We start from the raw sequence: 15603 nt of genomic DNA, 5'->3' as shown, positions 1-15603 counted from the left end.
CTATATCGTCTATTGGTAGCTAGCTATTCTTAATTTTATTTTCAAAGTGGGAATTTGAGGTTTCCATTTTACCTCTTCAAGAAATACATCAAAAATAGATCTTCTGTAGGGAAAAAAGTATAAGACATTTCTCAAAATAAGATCTATTTGAATTATAATAATACCAAATCTATTTGAATTATATTACAGTCCTCTGGTGGGAGATGAAAAAGGTTTTCCCTTCTATATCTATGAGCTCTCTGAGATCAAGGATCATATTTCAGTCACTGACAGTACCCAGCACAGTTCTTGGCACATAGTAAGCAAGTAATAACTGTGTGATAAATGAATAAAATTAAATAAAGGGATGAATTAACATTAATGTGTAAACAATATAACCTTCACATATTGCACTCAAAAATGAATAGATTTCTGATAAGACATGAGTATCTTAGCCAATATAATATTTTATGAATCTCTAGTTTATTAATAATTCATTCTTTAATTGCTTTATTACAAAAAGGGGCTTCCCTGGTGCCTCAGCTGGTAAAAAAAAAAAAATCCACCTGCAATGAGAGAGACCTGAGTTCGATCCCTGGGTTGGGAAGATACCCTGGAGAAGGGGAAGGCTACCTACTCCAGTATTCTGGCCTGGAGAATTCACAGTCCATGGGGTCTCAAAGAGTCGGACAAAACTGAGCGACTTTTGCTTATTACAAAAAGACTAAATGTTTTCTGTAGCTTCCACTGCCTTCTATACAGCATGAAATAATTTATATCCATATGGAAATACTCTCTATATTTTCCTTTTGCACTTTTTTGACTGAAAGGGGGAATTCAGAAAATGTTGGCAACCCGCCTCAATATCAGAGAGTAATAGTAAGGGGAAAGCTAGCCCCTACCTGCCAGATGGTTATCAGAGACTAGGAAGAACAGAGAGATCCCAATGTATCTGGTGGTGAACAAACCAGTTTCACTGTATTCAAAGACATTTTTGGCTGACAAATAACCTTTATGTGCATGCGTGTGTGTGTGTGTGTGTCACACACAGTCAGATTAATGGTGAGTCAGGAGGCAAGTAAATGCATGATATGGTAACATTATACACTAAGTGGGCTTCCCTGGTGGCTCAGATGCTGAAAAATCTCCTGCAATGCAGGAGACCCAGGTTTGATCCCTGAGTAGGGAAGATCCCCTGGAGAAGGGAATGGCTACCCACTCCAGTACTCTTGCCTACAGAATTCCATGAATAGAGGAGCCTGGTTCATTCCATGGGGTTGCAAAGAGTCAGACATGACTGAGAAACTAACACACATACATACAAACATTTTCCCATTTGAAATAATCTCAATGAAAAATGGAAATTTATTCTCAAATAGTGTTGCATTTTCAGTCAAGAAATAAGTATATATATATAATTATTTAATAGAATTATTCAACAAGTTAATAGAGGTCAAATTGAACAATGATCACTGTGCCTGGATGGAGAAATAATAACTGCTCTTATGAAATAGAAGGTCCTGGCTGTTTTTTTCCTTCTCTCTTAAGGAAGTTTATAATTATCTTTGCTGTTATTCTGTTTATAAACTATAAAGTAGAGAGAAAAGAGCAATACAGAAAGACAAAGGGCTAGAACATCACCAATTATTTTCAGTTATGCCACATGAGATAAAACTCAAACACTTCAGATGTCCTAAGCATAGAATAGTAGTTAGAAAGCAAAAATTTTCAGGGACAATCAGTGCCAAAAATTGAAGTAATTTAGAATTTCCACAAGTTCTACATGAAGTTAAAATAGAGAGAAGACGGGGGTAAAAAATCAGAAAGTATAAAGAGAAAAAATTTAAAGGGAGGAGAGATGAAAGGGAGAAAGATAAGCAACAAAATATCATATTTATGTCATGAAAAAAAGGAAGAAAAATAAATGAATGGCCCAAGTTCAGTCTGAAGGATGTTTCTTCCCACAAATCTCAGCATGTTCTAAATAGAAATGTTTGTTATTGTTTGTCTTTTCTAAGACATAAGGGAGATCACTGTATAAAATAAAAATCATTCTGCCTTACCTGCATTCTCATAAAAGTTTTATAAAGCAAAAATACATTAAAAGTACTTTAGAAAAAAATTACAAACTATTACAATTAAGATGAAAATACATTAAAATATGCCTCTACACATAATTACACACAGTATATACATTACATAACAAAAACACATCACACTGAAGCAGTCATACTCCATCCATCATATGTCCAGTAGTTTCAAGAATATGTAATTAACCGTCTTACAACACACAAAAAAAAACCAGTGGCAATTATTTCAAGCATAGAATTTTTTATGAGTTATTGGAGAAGTATTTTACCAATTAGCATAAAATAATAAATAATAATTCAAAAATTATATTGAAGTGTTCTGAATTAGAACAAATTCTAACAAGTTGGCAATAGTCTGCTTTTGCAATCTGCTTTTCATCTCTCTAAAAAATAAACTGCTCCTGCATAAACAATATTTCAGTAACTGACAGAGCTGGCAGCTAGGCTCAAGACAGCAGGGATATTAGCAACCATGACTGATAGCAAAATTGGGGATTGCAGAGAGAGGAGAAAGTATACATTCAAATTTAAGGAGTAGCTGTTGTATTTCGGATTCCTTTAAAAAAATGTGACATGACATATTGAGGTCACCATTGATTAAAAAGATGTATCTACAAGGAAGGCTTTCACCTACTCTGAAATCTTCAGGGAAACCCCTTGGAGACATGCTGGCCTACCCCTTCCTGCTACAGGCACACAATGGGTACCTATGGCTAAATTCCTCTAACCTGGCTTCACCTACTGGGTGGTGTGGCCAATTAGTGAAGGGATTTGAAGACACAGTCCTACTGAATGTAATGCCAGTATGAAACCTCAAACCTACCAGCATAGAGCTCAAAGAACAAGTCCTAAAACCTTGATGTAAAACCCCTCATTCAATTTTAAGTTTTATTCATCAATCTCTTCTCAACTATATTTACCAGTATAACCTTCTGAATATCATCTTTCAGTTAACTCCATAACAAAACCTATTCTGAAAATACAAGAGATATATATTTCATTTCCTAAGCTGCTTTCTCAACACATTTTTCTCAGAAATTTTATTATATACCTTGTCTTGAAAAAGAGATGGTCTACTTATTAAATGGAAGTGTGAAAAACAATATATTTTCCCAGTCTCCCAAAGGAAATCACTCCTCCATACAAATTTGTAGAAATTTCAATTATTTATTATCTAACTTAAAAGGGTGTGTTCAAATTCAGTATGTGTAGCAGAGACTACTAGCTGTCCCTCAATACCCAGCCTTCCCTCCTTCCCCTACTAATAACCCTTGATTTTAACTGGGAATATGATACAGAGTTAGGGCTTCCCTATGGCTCAGTGAGTAAAGAAATTGCCTGCGATGCAGGAGATTCAGGAAACATGGGTTCAATCCCAGATCAGGAAGATCCCTTGGAGAAGGAAATAGCAACCTATTCCAGTATTCTTGCCTGAAAAATCACATGGACAGAGGAGCCTGGCGGGTTATAGTCCAAAGGGTCACAAACAGCCAAACACAACTGAGCAACTAAGCACACACGTGATACCCAGTTACACATTCTCAGTGGCCATCACAGTTAAGCATGCCCTTGTAAGTGCATTCCGCCTTTCAGGATGGAAAGTGACAAGTACAACTCTGAGAAGCTGGCATCTTCTTCCTTTCAACCTCTCCCTACTTTTCATTCCTTTACAAAGAACAATCAATTCACATAGGGTGATTGTATATATTATATCACTGGTTTCCCAAGACATTCTTATTTGCTCCTGTTCCAGGATTTTTTTGGTCACCCTGATCTGAGACCATTAGATGGAAATTGAATTAAGGGTGGCTGAGTTACAAAACAGAAAGAGTATTGCTAGTTGGCCTTTGTTAGAGCAGCTAAAAAGGGAAGCGATATAAAATAAACAGAAAAAAGTCAGAAATCCTTGTTCAGTTTCAGAATAAGACACAGTTGTTCCCTTCTATTGAGATGTTTAGCACAAACAATTTTAACCAAGATAGGTTTTTGTTTTTTTTTTTTAATGTTTGGACACTTAAAAAGAAGGGGAAAAAAGCCAGTGGTTAAAGGTGGTCCCACAAAAAAACAGTAGTTTTTGTCTGAAGAAAGCCAAGAAATCTTCTTGGATAAGATAGCATTTAATCTGGTCTTTACATAATAAATATGAATAGGTTTTCAAAAGGCAGCAAAATGATTTTAGATAAGGAGATTAGCAGGAGCAAAGATATAAAGGTAGCAATATGAGTGACATTTCCAAGAAATGACTTGGTGTACTATCAGGTAGGTAGGATGTAGGAAAAGCTGAAACAAGTGTTATAACTGGGATTCAATTTCAGATAAATATGAATGCTATTCTGAGAGGTTTGGAGTTCATTCTGCAGGAAGTGTGAAGCCAATAAAGGTTTCTCTAAACCTTCCCTAGAAATGGCAAAATGAATTCAATATATATAAATTCAAATATTTTCAAAAATATACTACAGTGTTCATATCATGCAACTGGTTAATGAAGGGAAATAATTAATGATATGTGGAGAGGTGTTTTCTAAATAACTAATACTTGTCTCAATCTTCATTTTCTGTTATGTCTTGGCCTTTGCTTACCCCCACCCCCCTTTTCAGTCAGCTAGATTATTCTTTGCTTCTAAATTTCAAAAGCCAAGACCTTGGGAAATTCAAACTTGAGGAAGAAAAATAAATAGATTTGGGGGGAAAAAGCAGGAAGAGAAGTCAGTCTAGAGCCTTCCTTTACCAAACTACAAACACACCAAGATCCTAGTAGGTCTAGGAGAAGAGAAAGAAAGAATAGTCTTCTTTAGAACCAAGATGCTGATTGGTCCCTGAGAAATGGATTCTGTGAGAGCTCAGGGTAGAAGGGCCAGTTGCCCCTTTCCTAAGTAGAAGAAAATAGGAAACCCTCAGATAAGAAACCAAATAAAAAAGAAAAGACCAGAAAAAGTTGGCCAAATTCTCTATGCAGCATCAGTCAGTGAGCACATCCAGTTCAGCAAAACTTGCAGCTTCACATGAAGTGAGTAAGAGAAAGGAAAAAATACAGCAGAGAGGAAGATGAAAAACTTCACAAAGACACATCACAACCATTGGGTCCTTAAGACCTGAGGGAAGTGAGGGTGGAAACGCAGACTTCTAACAGATCAATACATGGAGGAGAGTGCAGCCCTGCAGGGGTGGAGGGGGGAGGTTTAGGAAGGTTCCATAACCTCTGGGAGCAGGTATGTCTTGTTATTGCCTCACTTTTATCACCTAGGAAACACTCTACCCATTCCCATCAAAACAATATCAGATTGATTGTGAACACTATTTTTATCTTTGGAAATGTAACATTTTAAACCCTGAGTATGTAAAAAGAATCAAAACTGAAAGTAAAACGCATAGATTTCAAATGTTTTACATTTGCTGCTGCTGCTAAGTCGCTTCAGTCGTGTCCGACTCTGTGCGATCCCGTAGACGGCAGCCCACCAGGCTCCGCTGTCCCTGGGATTCTCCAGGCAAGAACACTAGAGTGGGTTGCCATTTCCTTCTCCAATGTATGAAAGTGAAAAGTGAAAGTGAAGTCGCTCAGTCGTGCCTGACTCTTAGCAACCCCATGGAATGCAGCCTACCAGGCTCCTCTGTCCATGGGATTTTCCAGGCAAGTGTACTGGAATGGGGTGCCAAATAAAAATTAGTAGGCAATGAAATCTCCCCCCCCCCCCGAGGGCTAAAGATTTTTAAGCACCTATTCTCAGTAAGTGACATATAAAGTAAACATACTTACATCAAAATTAAAATCTAGTTTCTAGTTATTTTATTTTAAATAATATACTTTTCCCTCTTAATAAGCCACGTGATTTACTTTTAGTGAATTTATGAACATGCTTTTAAATAAAATAAGAGGTACTGCACAAACAGGCAAGAAGATACTTCCTCTGTATTAATTAGGGCTATTTTGTAATGCACTTAAAGTTTATTCTACTAATGTTCCCTACAAATAACATCAAAAATAGATATTTTACTTTTATAATGAGAGTTCATCATGAAATTGCACCATGAATTCTTGGGAAGAAAAAAAAAAACATGTTAAAATGTGCTTCAAAATAGAAGGATAAAAATCACAACAGCTGATTCATTTGCAAGGAAACATTCAATGTGAATGATTGTCCCCAGAAATTTAAAAAAAGAAATTCATTTTCAAGTTCTTTCTCCAGTCAGAAAATTTATGAGAAAAAAAAGAACTATTTATAAGAGAACTTCATACAAAATTTGTGAACACTTGGGATGCTGAGAGATTAGAATTAGGGTGAACCATATGAAAGCCCAAGTATTTGACCATATTTGACCCACACAAATGGAAACTTCATATGACTTGCCTAATAATTACCTTCTGAAACACAAAACCAGAAAAAAAAATAATTTAAAAACAGAATTTCATATTTCAAATGTCCCTGATAATGATATTAACCTAAAAGATTTCTTCCTGAATAATTGAGGCAGGACAAATGATTAAGAAAAAAAGATTCACATAAAGTCTTGTGCCAGAACTATCCAGATCTTCAAGATAAGCTACTTGAGGGAAGAAGCTTGCATATTTAAGATATAAATTTAAAAGATAAGCTTTGTGTAATCACATTTTAGGGAACTCAACATGTTCCTTAGGGATAAGATGTCAGAATTCCTCCAAATCATAATGTATGATTCTCCCCCAAAATGTGGGTCTGGCCTCTTGGGCTAAACTAAGAGAGGAAAAAGAATTAAGTTCATTAGATGTCATCTTAATAAAAGAAAAAGCTTCTTAGGAGGAAAAAAAAAATGATTCTGGGAAGAAAAAAAAAATAGAAAATGCAAACCAAACCATCCTAACCCTTCTTTCCCAGAACCTTATAGAGTCAATCTTTTCTCACTCATTTTTAAGAGCAAAGATCAGAAGGAACGGACAGCATTGGGAAAGGATATTATACAATTAATCTCCTTTAAATTCTCCTGCTTCATTATCTTTTCAAAAATTCCAGCAAAATTTGGAGGAGTCCATCAAGCACTGGGGCTCCATCTATCTTCCCCAGCTTTGTAGTATTGGGCAGCATAAGAGAAGTGGACTTTCCTGATCTCCGAGCATGAGGGTTTATGGACTTTCAAGCTGATATCTATCAGATGACTGATTTGTTTGTCAGTCTTGTGATAAGTAAATATTCAAAGGTTCAAGATGTTCTGCTCTTAAAACACTGAAACAATTAGTGCAAATGCTGTAAAATCTTAAGAAACGAGTTATTCTGAATCTATTTGGAATTAGCAAATGTTCCTTAGAGCTGGGAGATACACTTCCTCCTACATTAGTATTTGATGGGACCCTTTTAAAAATGCATTCTGTACTTCCCTGCCTTCCTAAATTATTAAATCATGCTGTAGATGGTGAAGGTTTTACAAAGCACTGTGGATGGTAGATGAGCTTGAACTGGGATCAGATCACACTAGCTGTGTAATTATGGGAACATTACTTAGCAGCTCAGAGTCACAGTTCCTATCTCTAGGCATCCATCTCTTTGCTGAGAAGCAAAAAATGTGGTAGTGTATCCAAAGTGAAAATCAGCGCCAACAACGTAAATTCTCAGTAAATGTTAGTTACTTTCATTCCTTATTTCCCCTAACCCAAACAGTAACATGTCTACCCTTTCCCCATCACAACTTGAAGCACAACTTAGAGATCAACTGTTGTTAAAGTGCTAGAGATACAAGGGGCTTTTTCCATCCACTCCCACTTTCTCCTCCTGCCCAGATTATCCTCTATTACTTTTGGCTTTTTAATTCATTGCTTTAGCATCTCTAGTTGGGATGTTAATTATCTGGCACCAACCTACTACTTTCTCAAACACATTTATGCCAGATAAACGATGTGGGTGGAAAAACAAAATTAAAAGAAAAATCCTGTCTCAAATTGGCTGAAGCAACTGGGACCTATATTCTCTCACATGACAGTAAGTTGAGAAGTAAAGGAGACTTCAGAACTGTCTGGTTTACCAAGACCCATTTTCTCTCCCTTTTCTGCCATATCTATGATCTGCTTCTCCCCAAAGACTATCTTACCTCAGTCACAAGAAGGCTGTTAGAAGCAGTGGGATTGCAGGCTTCTCTGGCACACCCAAAAGGAGAGAGGTGGGGGACACTCTTTCCTAGGCATGAAATGAAAGAACAATATTTCAGTACCACTAAGGTAGAGTTTTTCAAGTAGTCATGTATGGATGTGAGAGTTGGACAATAAAGAAAGCTGAGCACCGAAGAATTGATGCTTTTGAACTGTGGTGTTGGAGAAGACTCTTGAGAATCCCTTAGACTTGCAAGGAGATGCAACCAGTCTATCCTAAAGGAAAACAGTCCTGAAAATTCATTGGAAGGACTGATGCTAAAGCTGAAACTCCAATACTTTGGCCACCTGATGTGAAGAACTAACTCATTGGAAAAGACCCTGATGCTGGGAAGGATTGAGGGCAGGAGGAGAAAGGGACAACAGAGGATGAGGAGTTTGGATGGAATCACCGACTCAATGAACCTGAGTTTGAGTAAACTCTGGGAGTTGGTGATGGACAGGGAGGCCTGGCGTGCTGCAGTCCATGGGATTGCAAAGAGTCGGACACGACTGAGCAACTGAACTGAACTGAACTGAAGCTAGGTCACACTAATACCCTTTATTAGTGAAAGTCATCTGGGGAAATGCACAGACAGCTTAAGTTAGATTATTGAAAAGACGTCACAACTAAAATAGAATTACCATGATTGAATAAAAGTACTTAATATCTATTCTTGAAGTGTGACATGGAGTAAGGCTGGTCTCAATTTTCTCCTGTGTCACAAGAGCTAGCTTGGAAAGGGCAGATACCTAATACATGTTAATACCTGTGGTTTTACTGGACTGTGGTTATGTTAGACCAGCACCAAGAACCCACTGTGCTCCTGTTATACCAATCACTCATCATGCTGACCAGTTAACCTGACTCAGCCTCAAAACCTTCTCCACACCATGTATTAGGAAAGAATAATCCTGTTAAGACATTAAACAGGTAATGTCTTCTTATGATAAATGTGTTTTTACATGTAAGTCAGTTTGCCAATTGGGAAAGGAGTATGTTAAGAATGTATATTGTCACTATTTAACTTACATGCAGAATACATCATGTGAAATACTGGGCTGGATGGAGCACAAGCTGGAATCAAGATTGCTGGGAGAAATATCAATAACCTCAGATATGCAGAAGACAGAACCCTTATGGCAGAAAGTGAAGGGGAACTAAAGAGCCTCTTGATGAAAGTGAAAGAGGAGAGTGAAAAAGCTGACTTAAAACTCTGGTCCCAACACTTCAAGGCAAACAGATGTGGAAACAATGGAAACAGTGACAGACTTTATTTTCTTGGGCTCCAAAATCACTGCAGACAGTGACTGCTGCTGCTGCTAAGTCGCTTCAGTCGTGTCCAACTCTGTTTGACCCCATAGACGGCAGCCCACCAGGCTCCCCGTCCCTGGGATTCTCCAGGCAAGAAAGCATATTAAAAAGCAGAGACATTACTTTGCTGACAAAGGTTCATCTAGTCAAAGCTGTGATTTTTCCAGTAGTCATATATGGATGTGAGAGTTGGACTATAAAGAAAGCTGAGCGCTGAAGAATTGATGCTTTTGAACTGTGGTGCTAGAGAAGACTCTTGAGAGTCCCTTGGACTGAAAGGAGATCCAATCAGTCCATCCTAAAGGAAATCAGCCCTGAATATTCATTGGAAAGACTGATGCGGAAGCTGCAACTCCAATACTTTGGCCACCTGATGAGAAGAACTGACTCATCAGAAAAGACCTTGATGCTGGGAAAGATTGAAGGCAGGAGGAGAAGGGGATGACAGAGGATAAGATGGTTGGATAGCATCACTGACTCGATGGACATGAGCTTGAGCAAACTCTGAGAGTTGGTGATGGACAGGGAGGCCTAGCATGCTGCAGTCCATGGGTTGCAAAGAGGAACATGACTGAATGACTGAACTGAACAGTTTGCACAACTCCTGATACCCACTGACTCAAGGACATGAGTCCTCCATAGAAACAGCTGAACCCAGCCTAGAACTTAGAAATCATTACTCAGCTTTGTATTTCCACTTAGACTATTGTTGATAAAATAGCCAGCCTTTGTTGAGAAAGGAAAGTACATCCCCAAAGTTTCACTCCATGCATCAAAAGCAAGGAAGTCTGAGCACAAAGTTTCACTGAAAGTCACAGTGCAGGGAGCAGGGAGCAGAAAAAATGGGCAATACCTTCACAGGTGAGTAAAATGTCTTTCTAGGATTGGGGAGAGAAGAGAAAGAGAAAACAGGTAAAGATCAAAGTGCTTGTTTGGCGTCCCATATCTACTCCCACATCCTAGGTTGAAAAATTCAGAATGGTAATGTCAAAAACGATCAGAAAATTCTTGCCCAAGCAGAGGGCCCCTATCTTACTTTCCAAAGAAAAGTTTATTAAAAATATTGTGCCTTAAGAAAGGCTCACAACAAAACAGAATGGCAACAACAAAGTAGAAATTGCAGGATGACATAGTTAAGCAGAGAGAGGCATATCCCCACACACTCCAAGGAGGATGAAGAGGATAGATGAAGATCCTGGCTGTGAGCTCACCAGCAGACTGGCAGTAGGGAGGGTGGGAAGGAAGAGAAGCCACTCAGTGAAGGACACAGTGACCCTGTAGCAGAAGACCACAGGGCAGACTGCACAAGCCAGCAATAAAATGAGAGCCACAGGCCAGCCTCAGTGACAACAGCAGCATTCCGTTTCTCAAGCCCCACCACTACCCTCCAGAACGGTCTAATCCAGTCCACCGGAGTGGGGAGCAATGGGCAATGGAGGTGGCAGACCTGATGGCTAGCAGCAGAGGTGACCAGTGAAGATTTCAATACATCACAAAAGCCACGCTGTTAAGCAGAAACGGCAAGGGACTGTCCTCTGTATGTTTACCTTGCCCCTGTGCTCTAGAGATCACTACATGGTGGGACACGCCTACAACTCCAGCCCATCCACTCTTTCCCAGGGTCACCAAGTTTTACCACACTGGTCTCCTTTGTTTTTCTTGACTTACTGCGAAATGAAATGTTCTTCCCTTGCCTCTTTGTGTGGCTGGCTTCTTCCATTATCCAGATCTCAGTTTGCTATCGTTATTGTTGCTGCTTGTTTTGTTTTTGTACAGATGTATTTCAAACCAAGCCACCATGCTTTCTGCTGAAATCTTAAAGGAATTCCCATAAACCTTTAGGGAGAAGAAATAAAAAACATCCAATATCATCACTACTATTTCATATTTTCTAAAACTACAAGCTATAAGATATAATACACAAATATTGGCAAAATTTAGGCATAATTATGATACACACTTGATATAATCACATACTTGGAATATCCAAGAAAATTGAAAAACTACTAGAAGTGATAAGAAAATTAAGTAGTTGGCAACAGAACAAAAGCATTCATACATACAAGTAGTAATCACATTGAAAATACAGTGGGAGTTTTTAGATAAGGTTACAGATTGAATACACACCACTAATTTTGCTTTGCCCTGAACCTCATCAAAACCATAGTACAGGGAATTTTTTAAGGGCATAAGCTCACAGGGATAGGGAACAACAGGGAGAAAACAGCAGTAGAAATATGAAAGCTGTACCACAGGGAGAAAACAGATAACCCACTCAAGAAGGCCAAATCTCAAAACACTGGGGAAACACTGAGAATTTACCCAATTCATACAATAGATTCCTCAAAAGGTAAATGAAAGTACAGGACAGTCTACTTTTGGTCATATCTCTGCTGGATTTCCATATCTGGTTTTTTAATAACAGTTATACTGATATACAATTTACACACCATAATATTCATCAGGCCAAATCATACAATTCATGTTTCTTTAGCATATTCAGAGTTGTACAACCATCACCATAATCTAATTTCAGAACATTTTTGTAACTGCAGGTCTCAGTTCAAATGGGCCCTCCTTACAGACATTCTTCCCAATGCCCTTTAATAGATCGACACCCCACTTCCTGCTTCTTTTCTGCGGCACTAATAACGATCAGTAGATATTTTACAGAGGTGTTGGCTTACTTCTTTACTTTCTCACTAGGGTAATCTCCGTAAAGAAAGGAGTTTGTCTCTCTTGACATTTTTGTAGTCCAGCTGGTAGCACAGCCCAGGGCCCAGCACATAGTAAGTGGTCACTAAAAACAGTTGCTGAATGGATGAACTGGGAAGATACAATTACGATTGGCCAGAAGGTTTGTTTAGATTCTCCTACAACATCTTAATGAAAAAATTCGAATGAACTTTTGGCCAACCTAACATATGAGCTGAGCTCTGTATCTGATGCAGAACTAGCCATGAAAAGCAACAGCGTGTGGCACTGAGGGGGAACACAAGCAGGAGAGTTGAAAGATAAGTCACTGCAATGGGACTGGGAAGACTTCTTAGGTTCTTGGACAATTAGAGAGAGTGAGTGGTATGAGACAGTCCCACTGACAAGAGTGGATGATTTTACACATTTAATTGAAAAAATAAAACAACATGACAGGCAGTTTGCGCTGTACACACTACTATGTATAAGACAGATACCCAACAAGGACCTACGGTATAACACAGGGAATTCTGCTCAATATTCTATAGAGGAGAAGGGGACGACAGAGGATGAGATGGTTGTATAGCAATGCCAATTCGACGGACATGAGTTTGAGTAAGCTCCAGGAGTTGGTGATGGACAGGGAAGCCTGGTGTGCTATAGCCCATGGGGTCACAAAGAGTCAGAGATGACTGAGTGACTGGAATGAACTGAACTGAACTGAACCAGAAAGAGAATCTGAAAACTAGGATACATTTGTATGCATAACTGAATCACTTGACTGTACACCTGAAATTAACACAACATTGTTAATCAACTATGCTCCAATGTAAAATAAAAAAAAAAAATTTATTAAAAAAAGTAAAGTCATCTTGAAGATAAAAAAGAACAAAAAAATACGATCTATATGCAACTCATGTTGACAAATCACTCATATGGCTTATACTATTAATACATTAAAATATACAAAGTAAATATCCTTTTGATGCGTCTACCATCTGATATTGTTAATGAGATGCTGCGTACAGATAGTGCAAAGGTCTGGAATTAGAACTCGTTGTCCCATTCTTCACTACTAGCTATGTGACTTTGAGCAAGTTACTTAACTGCTTTGTGCTTTGACTTGTAAATTTATAATAGACATATTAATAGTTCTTACATGATAAGAGCTGTTGTATTAAGTAGAAATGATCCAAAATGTACTTATCACATACTGGGTGCCTTATAAAATTTATGCAATAGCCATAGAAGCAGCAGCAGTGGTTGTTATAGTGGAGGTACTAGTGGTGGTATAAACAGTAGTAGGTAGCAGTGAAATCAGAGAAGGCGATGGCAGCCCACTCCAGTACTCTTGCCTGGAAAATCCCATGGACGGAGGATCTTGGAAGGCTGCAGTCCATGGGGTCGCTGAGGGTCGGACACAACTGAGCGACTTCCCTTTCACTTTCACTTTCATGCATTGGAGAATGAAATGGCAACCCACTCCAGTGTTCTTGCCTGGAGAATCCCAGGGACAGGGGAGCCTGGTGGGCTGCCGTCTGTGGGGTCGCACAGAGTTGGACACGACTGAAGTGACTTAGCAGCAGCAGCAGCAGCAGCAGCAGCAGTGAAATGATAGAAGTGCAGCCCATCATGCTGTTTTATGTGGCCAGAGAGTCAGCTTTAGTTCAGTGTCAAGTGGTGTCAAATACAAAGTACTAAATTAATATTGAACTGACTTCTGCTCACAATGTTTCCTATCATAGTGCAAGATGATTTGACACAATTGATTTTTCTTCAAGAACTGAGTGAATCAGCAGATTTGTAGTCCCTGTGGTTGGCAAACTGACTCCAAGTAAATCATTCTCAACTTTGGCCCAGAGAGAGTTTCAGGACAGCTGTGTTCCTGAGTCCATAAATGTGTGTGCCAGAGATGGCATGCATGAAACTGTGATTCTGTGTGTTGCAAGAACGCAAGAACATCATACTTTTAGAAGCTAAGTGGGAAATGAATGGACAATCCTAAAAAAAATTAGCCTTGGTATTCAGAGATTAAGGAACTCATTTCTTTAGAAGAGACAGCCACTGGTTTCCTTTATAGACAATATTGTCAATGCTTTTTCTTCAAAGACAAATAAGAGAAGCCCTCATTTTAGTTTCTTAGTTAATTTCACAATTGATCTGTCCAGTGGAGTCCACATATATTATCCTTCACATACATTATCTAAGGAAACTGGAAAGCAGATCTACCTTAACAAGTGGATTTATCTTAAAATCTGCATCAATATCAGCTGCTAATCAGGGCAAGCCTCCAAAAAAGGTCCAAAAAAGCAGTGAACAAGACCAGTTATTTAATTATCCAAAGGGAATAGAGAGAAAGTTCTCTAAAAGAAGAGACTTTCAGCATAAACAAGGGAAGTGAGCTGCCTTCAAATTAAAAGTGAACGTGTTATTTTTTAAAATGCCTAGAGGGTTATTTTCTGTCTGCAAAATCTAGTGACTATTCTGCAGAATGATAAGTAGAATAAAGTGAAACACCCGAGAGAAGCATAGGCCAGCATCATACAGGCTCTGCTCTAAAGAGACAGGTATTCAGTGGTAAAGTAATGATAAATAACACTTAAAATAATTTGCCTGATTCTTCCATTTCTCAGTTCAGTTCAGTTCAGTCGCTCAGTCGTGTCCAACTCTTTGCGATGCCATGAATCGCAGCACGCCAGGCCTCCCTGTCCATCACCAGCTCCCGGAGTTCACTCAGACTCACGTCCATCAAGTCAGTGATGCCATCCAGCCATCTCATCCTCTGTCGTCCCCTTCTCCTCCTGCCCCCAATCCCTCCCAACATCAGAGTCTTTTCCAATAAGTCAACTCTTCGCATGAGGTGGTCAAAGTACTGGAGTTTCAGCTTTAGCATCATTCCTTCCAAAGAAATCCCAGGGCTGATCTCCTTCAGAATGAACTGGTTGGATCTCCTTGCAGTCCAAGGGACTCTCAAGAGTCTTCTCCAACACCACAGTTCAAAAGCACCAATTCTTCGGCACTCAGCCTTCTTCACAGGCCAACTCTCACATCCATACATGACCACAGGAAAAACCATAGCCTTGCTAGACGGACCTCTGTTGGCAAAGTGATGTCTCTGCTTTTGAATATGCTATCTAGTTTGGACATAACTTTCCTTCCAAGGAGTAAGCGTCTTTTAATTTCATGGCTGCAGTCACCATCTGCAGTGATTTTGGAGCCCCAAAAAATAAAGTCTGACACTGTTTCCACTGTTTCCCCATCTATTTCCCATGAAGTGATGGGACCGGATGCCATGATCTTTGTTTTCTGAATGTTGAACTTTAAGCCAACTTTTTCACTCTCCACTTTCAATGTCGAATTATTTATGGGAACTCAGTTCCTTTAATCTAAATGCATTCACTCATACATGAAAGTATGCATTCACATCTTTGTGG

General features: G+C 38.9%; 1 long non-coding RNA gene across 6 annotated transcripts in view; it reads right to left on the bottom strand.

Moving 5' to 3' along the window:
• The window catches only part of LOC133251040 (uncharacterized), a 911217-nt gene that overhangs the window by 812733 nt on the left and 82881 nt on the right, over positions 1 to 15603 (bottom strand). For all 6 annotated transcript variants that reach the window (XR_009737496.1, XR_009737498.1, XR_009737499.1 and 3 more), the window contains 2 exons: positions 11144 to 11311; positions 8124 to 8209 (listed from right to left, as the gene is read on the bottom strand). This is a non-coding gene — a long non-coding RNA (uncharacterized LOC133251040). The remainder of the gene's footprint in view (positions 1 to 8123; positions 8210 to 11143; positions 11312 to 15603) is intronic.

Source organism: Bos javanicus, chromosome 7 (genome assembly GCF_032452875.1).
Source record: "Bos javanicus breed banteng chromosome 7, ARS-OSU_banteng_1.0, whole genome shotgun sequence".
Taxonomy (NCBI): Eukaryota; Metazoa; Chordata; class Mammalia; order Artiodactyla; family Bovidae; genus Bos; species Bos javanicus.
This window is presented reverse-complemented; position numbering and strand designations above follow the sequence as displayed.